Raw genomic sequence first — 7,691 nt, forward strand, 5'->3', positions numbered from 1 at the left:
TGATCATTTTTCTCTCATTCCCAACACCTCACAGAAGCTGGCACATAGGAGGTGCTCCATGAACACATGTCCCATCAAACTGAAAGAGTTTATCCCTTCTACCTCTTTGACCAAAGTAACCAGGCAAGAGCATCTCTTTCCAGAAAGCCAGACTGAGATGCTGCACATGCAGCACCTGAAGTATCCCCCAGAGGAACCCCTCCACTGAACCTGCCCCTCACCAGTAAGTCAGAGACAGGCGTGCATAGCTCCATAGCTGACAGTTTATAACTTGCAAAGTGTTCTTTCTGGAGGCTCAAGAGTGAATGTAATTAAAACCTCTGCGTATTACCTCTTCCATTGTCCCTGGTACTGGTCCCTGCCTGTTGTTCAGATAAGACAAGACTGATGAATGTGAATATGTCTGAAGTTAAAGCAGGCAGTAGATAATGAAAAAGGCTGATTGGAAAGTCCTTATCAACTGAAGAGAGTCCTAAGATATGCAGAGCAGGAGGACTGCACGTAGTCCAAAGTCAAGAAGTGAAACAGCTGTTGCTGCAAACTCCTCAGGCTTCTCGCCACTGGCACAGAACAGTCCCCTCAACTCCAGAGAGAATCATAGTCTACAGAAAGGCACACTCTGGAGTTGTACAACTCAGCAGCTTTAATGGCCTGTGATGGGAAGATTCCCAACACCTGTAATGCAAGGCCACTTTCACTGTAAATAAACTGCAAAACAAAATCACTTACGGTGATGATTGCTACTTTCATCCCATATCATCCCATATCCCATCTGACTCACTCCCACACCTCACCTCTCCATTCGGACAGTCTGGTCAATTCCTGAGAACCTCTACCTCTGAAGTCCTGTTCCAAGCTCCCGTCTCCTCTCAGCCCCGAGCTCTAACCTAGCGACATGGACATTGTTAAAACCACTGGAATTTTGGTGGATTTCTATACTGCAAATATTGATTGCTGCCTTCCTTCGTGTTGTTACCTTGCTGTGACGGAACAATGTTAGAGACTCAGCCTTCACCCCATTCCTGCCATGGCAGAGGACAGTCAGTTTTTAACGCATCTATCCATCGTCACTCCCATTGTTCAAAGGCTCCTCCCAAGTCAGTAGGGTGTAGCGATAGAGGTGACTGACCTTGGCATGGGATGGTCTGGGTTCCAATCTCAAGTTCACTACTTATAAGTACTAACACTTTTGGCAAGTAGTCATGCTTCAATATTCTCACCTATCATATGTGGCTGATAGTAATAGTATCCACCTCATAAGATTGCTATGGGGCTTAGCTACTAACCTTGTAGACAAGTACCTAACATGGATACATCAGTATCATTCACACATGTGAGTTTTGGGGTGAGACTGACTTGGTTAGAAATATATTCATAGCACAAGTGAGCATCTGGTCACCTCTCATTAGTTTTCAAGATACGTAAGTTCTTCCTTGCCTCTTTCCTTTTCCAGCCTTTAACTTACAATGTTCTAGAGAATATCTATGTTGTATTCTCCCCTTGTTGATTAAATTTACTTAACATTGAAATAATGTCTTTCTTTCTACTGTAAAAACTGGTATCCTTCTGTGGATCTAGGACTATGGAAATTTTCTCTACTGTCAGATTTCTAGTTTACACTCTCCGCTTCCATTATTTTTCTCACTGGCTACTTTCTCCAGTTACAACCTACCCAAGTCTACCCCAACCACATGTTCTCATCTCCTACCACAACCAGGAAATTACTATTTCCCTTTGTAATATTTTAGGATTTCCCTGTAGCTCAAATGGTAAAGAATCTGCCTGCAATGCAGGAGACCTGGGTTCGATCCCTGGGTCAGGAAGATCCCCTGGAGGAGGGTATGACAACCCACTCTAGGAGTCTTGCCTGGAGAATCCCATGGACAGGGGAGCCTGGTGAGCTATAGTCCTTGGGGTTGCAAAGAGTCGGACATGACTGAGTGACTAACTACTGCTACTGCTTATAATATTTTATTAATGCTGCTGAAATATAGAACTGATGTAAAAAACCAATATCATACTTTAAAAAAAAGCTCTTGGAACTATACATTTAGATTTTAACAAAGGACTCCATGTAACATTCCCACATTTAAAATCACTTCTTGGGATTTGAGATATTTTCCTAAATTGGAAATAACAAGATAAAGCTTAGGTGAAATCAAATAGTGAAATAAAGAAACTGAATAGGATACTGCAAGATCAGGACAGGAAGGAGGGGACTGTAGTTTCAATTCCCTCCAAGTATGGCAACAGAAAAGTGGCAAGGACTACTGTAAGTTAAAAATGCCAATGAATGCTACCTCCAAAGGCGTCTCTGACTCAGATTCTGTGTGTCTCCTGCCTGTGTGTTCTTGGAAATTATTTCCTGCTTGGTTGTAACTTGATGTAGCTTGTTCCTTTGGGTGGAAAAGATGCAATTTTGGGAGAGCACATTATTTCTAAGAGCTTTTCAGAGCAATGAGCTACCCACAAATGACTCATCAGAAAAGCTTTCAGATCCCAGAATGGCTAAGTTTATCATCTAAAAATGCTCCCAGAGAACTTTTTTCTCTCCTTCATCTTCCTGTCATTTGAACTTTCACCCACTGGTCTTCCAGCAGTGTTTCTCAGGGACTCATGAGTCGGGCACACATCTCCCAATGAGTTCATCCCCTCAGTGAGTTCATCCCTCCTGCCATGCCTCAGCATCCCACAGCATGATGGGCGGCCACAGGGCAACGATGGCAACTCTAGGGAGAATGGCCATCTGGCCATGTGCACCAAAACAGAGAACCACACACCTTTTTCACTTAGTTTGGAAGTGTGCTTACAGTTAACAAATACTTGCCCTGGCCCAGTCTCCCCAACCTCTGCTGCTGCTACTGCTAAGTCGCTTCAGTCGTGTCCGACTCTGTGCGACCCCATGGACTGCAGCCTACCAGGCTCCCCCGTCCCTGGGATTCTCCAGGCAAGATCACTGGAGTGGGTTGCCATTTCCTTCTCCAATGCATGAAAGTGGGAAGTGAAAGTGAAGTCGCTCAGTCGTGTCTGACTCTTTGCGACCCCATGGACTGCAGCCTACCAGGCTCCTCCATCCATGGGATTTTCCAGGCAACAGTACTGGAGTGGGGTGCCATTGTCTTCTCCGCTACCACTGTTTTATAAGGAACTCTCTCATTCTGTAGTAAACTAGGAGTAACTTGGGCCCTGAATTAATCACCCACCTCTATCAACAAATGTTACCAATGTACCCCTTCATATTTCAGTTAATTGAGACTATTTAAGAAGAATGGGATTTGTTGTAGTTGTTGTTCTGTCTCTAAGTCATGTTCAGCTCTTGATGATCCCATGGACTGCAGCACTCCAGGCTTCTCTGTCCTTCACTGTCTCCTAGAGTTTGCTCAAATTCATGCCCATTGAGTCAATGCCTTGCAACCATCTCATCCTCTGACATCCCCTTCTCCGCCTGCTTTCAATCTTTCCCAGCATCAGAGTCTTTTCCAATAAATCAGCTTTTCACATCAGGTGGCCAAAGTATTGGAGCTTCAGCTTCAGCATCAGTCCTTCCAATGAATATTCAGGGTTAATTTCTTTCAGGATTAACTGGCTTGATCTCCATGCAATCCAAGTCTCTCAAGAGACTTCCAAATGAGACTTGGGTGGGTAGTAAAAAAGGTTAGTGTTTTTGAGGGGAAAGGGAGATTGGCAAGAACCAAGGTATAGAAAACTTGGAGACTGACGTCTCATGTCAAACTTGGAAATAAATAACAAAACATATAAATCTAAAATGTTGAATATTGTTTTGTGTTAAAACAGTTCTAAACAGAAATTAGGCAAAGGTTCTTTAAGTAACAAATGAATCTGGAGATCTGGATTAACAGACTGAATGCCTTGACTGGATGGTCAAAGCTATGAAGTAGGAAAGCTCTTTGAAATCATAGGACAAAATGGAATGTGAATCTGTGTAAACAGTGAATCTGTGTAATTGAGGATAAACTGTAATAGTTGCATTTGTTTCTTAGGGCCACTGTAACAAATTACCACAAAATGGATTGTGGTAACACAAATACAAATTTATTGTCTCACAGTCCCAGAGGTCAGAAAGCCAAAATGGTCTCATTGGGCTAAAATCAAGGTGTTGGTAGGGCTGGGCCGTGTTCTTTATGTTCTAGGGAAGAACTCATTTCCTTGCCCTTTCCAGCCTCTAGAGACCACTCCCACTCTTTGACCCGTAGTCCTTTCCTCCATCTTCAAGGTCAGCAATGGCCAGTTAAGGCTTTATCACATCCTATCACTCATACAGTCTTCTGCTCCCTTTTCCACATTTAAGCATCCTTTTAAGTACACTGGACCCACCCAGATAATTCAGGACAGTCTTCTTAAAGTCAGGTCATCAGCAACCTTAATTCCATCTGCTACAATTCTTTTTTTCCGTGTAAGGTAACATTTTCATAGAATCTGGGAACTGGGATGTGGACATCTTTGGAGGGCCATTACTCTGTCTACCACAAGAACTTTTTAAAAAAGCATTAAGAGCGACTTCCCTGGCAGACCAGTGGTTAAGACTTCACCTTCCAATGCAGGGAGTATGGGTTAGATCCCTGGTCAAGGAGCTAAGATTCCACAGGTCTTAGGGCCAAAAAACCAAAACATAAAACAGAAGCAATGTTGTATTAATAACAAATTGTATTAATAAAGACTTTATTGTATTAATAGACTTTAAAAATGATCCACATCAAAAAAAAAATCTAAAAAAAAAAAAGGCATTTAGAGAATGACAGTCAGTGAGAGAAGAAAACCCAGTGGAGAGAAGGGAAACGGGAACTCACAGTGTAGCTCACAAATTAAGGTAGGAATTACGAATTGAAATGAGTTTAGGAACTAGCTCTCCAAAAGAACTGTATTAGACTACACTTTGTGTTCTAACTCGGGATCATTTGTTATGCTTCCCCATTGAAAGGGTAGGGGTGGTTGTTGCCCTTTTGTGAATCCATATTAAACGGAACAAAATTCTTTAATGGAGATTACTAATTCACTCATCAATCAAGGAAAGATTCAAGCACTGCTGTTCCATGAAGCTCTCCCTACCCTGTGGGCAGAATTAACTTCTCTTCCTTGGATCACTGTCCCTTGTGCTTTCCTTTCCAACAGTACTTATTATCTATAATGTAATTTCCTGTCTCCCTGCTGGATGATGAGGTCCTTTTGACCACAGGGGCCATGACTTAGACATCTTTGTGTTCTAAGTACCCAGCAAGATGGCTAGCATAAGGAAGGCATTCAACATGCCTTCCTTACTGAAAGAAAACCTGTGGGATGAATTGAGAATATTCTGAACTACCTCCAGGTCTTAGGGGAAGGTGACCGGATGGTATTTGGGGATTGGAAAGTAGATGATAGCTTTAAAAATAAGAATAATGCACAGTAAATCTTTAAGTCCTGAGATGCATCTGAGAGAGGGAGACAGGAAACTGAGAGGAATTAAGAAATGAAGACATTTTCCCTGATAGACTGCAGATTGAAGAAGCAAGGTCAAACTCGGATGAGAAAATTTACCTGCTGTGCCTTTATACATTCTGGACTACACTTAGCACACAAATGAATGTGGGAAAAAATACCCCAAGCACCAAAATGACAGATCCAGGAAGAGGAGTGGAATATTACATAATTTTTAAGCAGTTAGAATTTTTGGTCAATGAATGATATATGTTAGAAAAGTGTCCTCCATATACAATTTATTTTCATACTACTTTAAGGAAAATGTTGACACTAACCACCTAGGAAGAAGAACAAATTTCTGAACTTCTTCCATTCCTTCTGGAAATATAAGATTGATTTTGAAGTTTCATGAATTCCATGTTATATTTGGAAGAGAAGAGAAACTAAAACTCTGATCTAGCAAGAAGAAGAAATGGAAAAGAGGGGTCAAGTTGTCACTGAACCAAGTTAGTCTTGCTCCATGCACAGCAAACCAAAATGCTGAGGTTCCGAGGGTTGAGGTAAAAAAGAGGGCTTATTCAAAAAGCAGGATAAGAAAGTATCAAAATATCTTAAAAGGTAGTTTCATTTCTAATTTTAATTATGGACCAAAGAAGTTACAGTAGAGAATTAGTAAGTCTCCATTTTTTATCTTGTACCTAATGACCAACAGTCAATTAGAAAGAGTAAGTGAACAAGGAGACCAAGAAAATCAGACTGTGTTCCATGAGCATGAGAATAGTGTGGAAGAGAACAGTACACCAAACAAGGAGGGAAAAAAACAGGTCATGAATAGTGTCCAGTAAACTCCAGTATTTTCAATGCAGGCAAAGAAAGAGGAGTTCATTAAAGTACTTGATAAGGATAAACTGAAGAGATGGGAGGAAAATTATGAGAACAATGTCTGGGAAACCATAGAGATGAGTGTTTCAAGCAACCAGTCAACAGTAGCACCAGATACTGCAAAATAAAAAACATACGGTCAATAAGGTGACCATAGGTCTAAATATTTCCCCTGAGCATAACACAAAAGAAAGAATTCACTTCTGGAAATATTAGACTTTTCCTCCATATAGTTTATTTTTTAGCATAAAACCTTAATATCCCATCTTCACTCCAAATACATAAATTCAAACACACACACACATTCCTATTGATGCCTCACTAAAAATGACAAATGTTCAAGTAGGTAAGAAGAAAAAACAGTAATGCTGTTTTCATTTTCATAAAGGTCAGTGGACCAATTGGCTTCATTGATTTGGAAAGAAAAGCAACTAAAGCATTCAGCCACAAAGCTAAAGGTTAGGGCATGGTTAACTGACAGCAACCGTGCCATTTTCAGAGCTAGACAGGCAGTTTTCCAGCTAATCAAAAGTGAATTGTCTTCATCAGGTAAATCTCATTAGATCTAAATTATCTCACAATATGACTTCCACTAAATCTGAAGACCAAAGTCTATGGATTAGAAGTACTGTGCCAAAGAAAGAAAAAGAGAATAATGGGTATGAGTAATTAATCATTATTCATAAAGCATTCACTGCATCATGAGACAGGAAAGGTAGAAATTATTAGTTGGGTTTCCACATAAGGAATAGAGCTGAAGGTAGCCACATGATGACAACAGCAACACAAAAAGAATCTTAGAGGAAAGTTTGAACTCTAAATCACAATCACATTTTCTATACACGAAAAAAATTTTGAATTGTTGATGAAATTGTATAGATGGGCATGCATCAAAACAAACCAATTAAGGATAGACTAAGTGCTCTGCTTCCCTGGTGGCTCAGTTGGTAAAGAGTCTGCCTGCGATGCAGGAGACCCAGGTTCAATCCCTGGGTTGGGAAGAGCCCTGGAGAAGAAAAAGGCAACCCACTCCTGTATACTTGCCTGGAGAATCCCATGGACAGAGGAGCCTGGCAGGCTACAGTCCATGGGGTCGCAAGAGTCAGACACGACTGACTGACTAAACATAACCTAAGTGTTCTGCTAAAGCTGCTCACACTCACCAGTCATCCTAATGTGTGCATTTCTTTCCAACTCCATGTTCAGTGATATTGTGCTGGTATTTTGAAAGCAGGCTTACAAGGAGCATTTTTTCCCAGCTTTATTCAGGTATGGTTGACAAAGAAATATTGTATATATTTAAGGTGTGCAATATGATGTTTTTGATATAGGTACACATTGTGAAGTGATTACCACAATCAAGCTAATTAAAATATCCATCACCTCCCATG

The 7,691-nt window shown here is 40.9% G+C and overlaps 1 non-coding gene across 1 annotated transcript; it reads left to right on the forward strand.

The window, feature by feature from the left end:
- Positions 1 to 7,229: 7,229 nt before the first annotated feature.
- On the forward strand, positions 7,230 to 7,301 carry TRNAR-GCG (transfer RNA arginine (anticodon GCG)). The gene has a single exon. It is a non-coding gene; the product is annotated as a tRNA-Arg (tRNA).
- The last annotated feature ends 390 nt before the right edge of the window (positions 7,302 to 7,691 follow it).

This window comes from Bos mutus, chromosome 4, assembly GCF_027580195.1.
Source record: "Bos mutus isolate GX-2022 chromosome 4, NWIPB_WYAK_1.1, whole genome shotgun sequence".
In the NCBI taxonomy this organism is placed as follows: Eukaryota; Metazoa; Chordata; class Mammalia; order Artiodactyla; family Bovidae; genus Bos; species Bos mutus.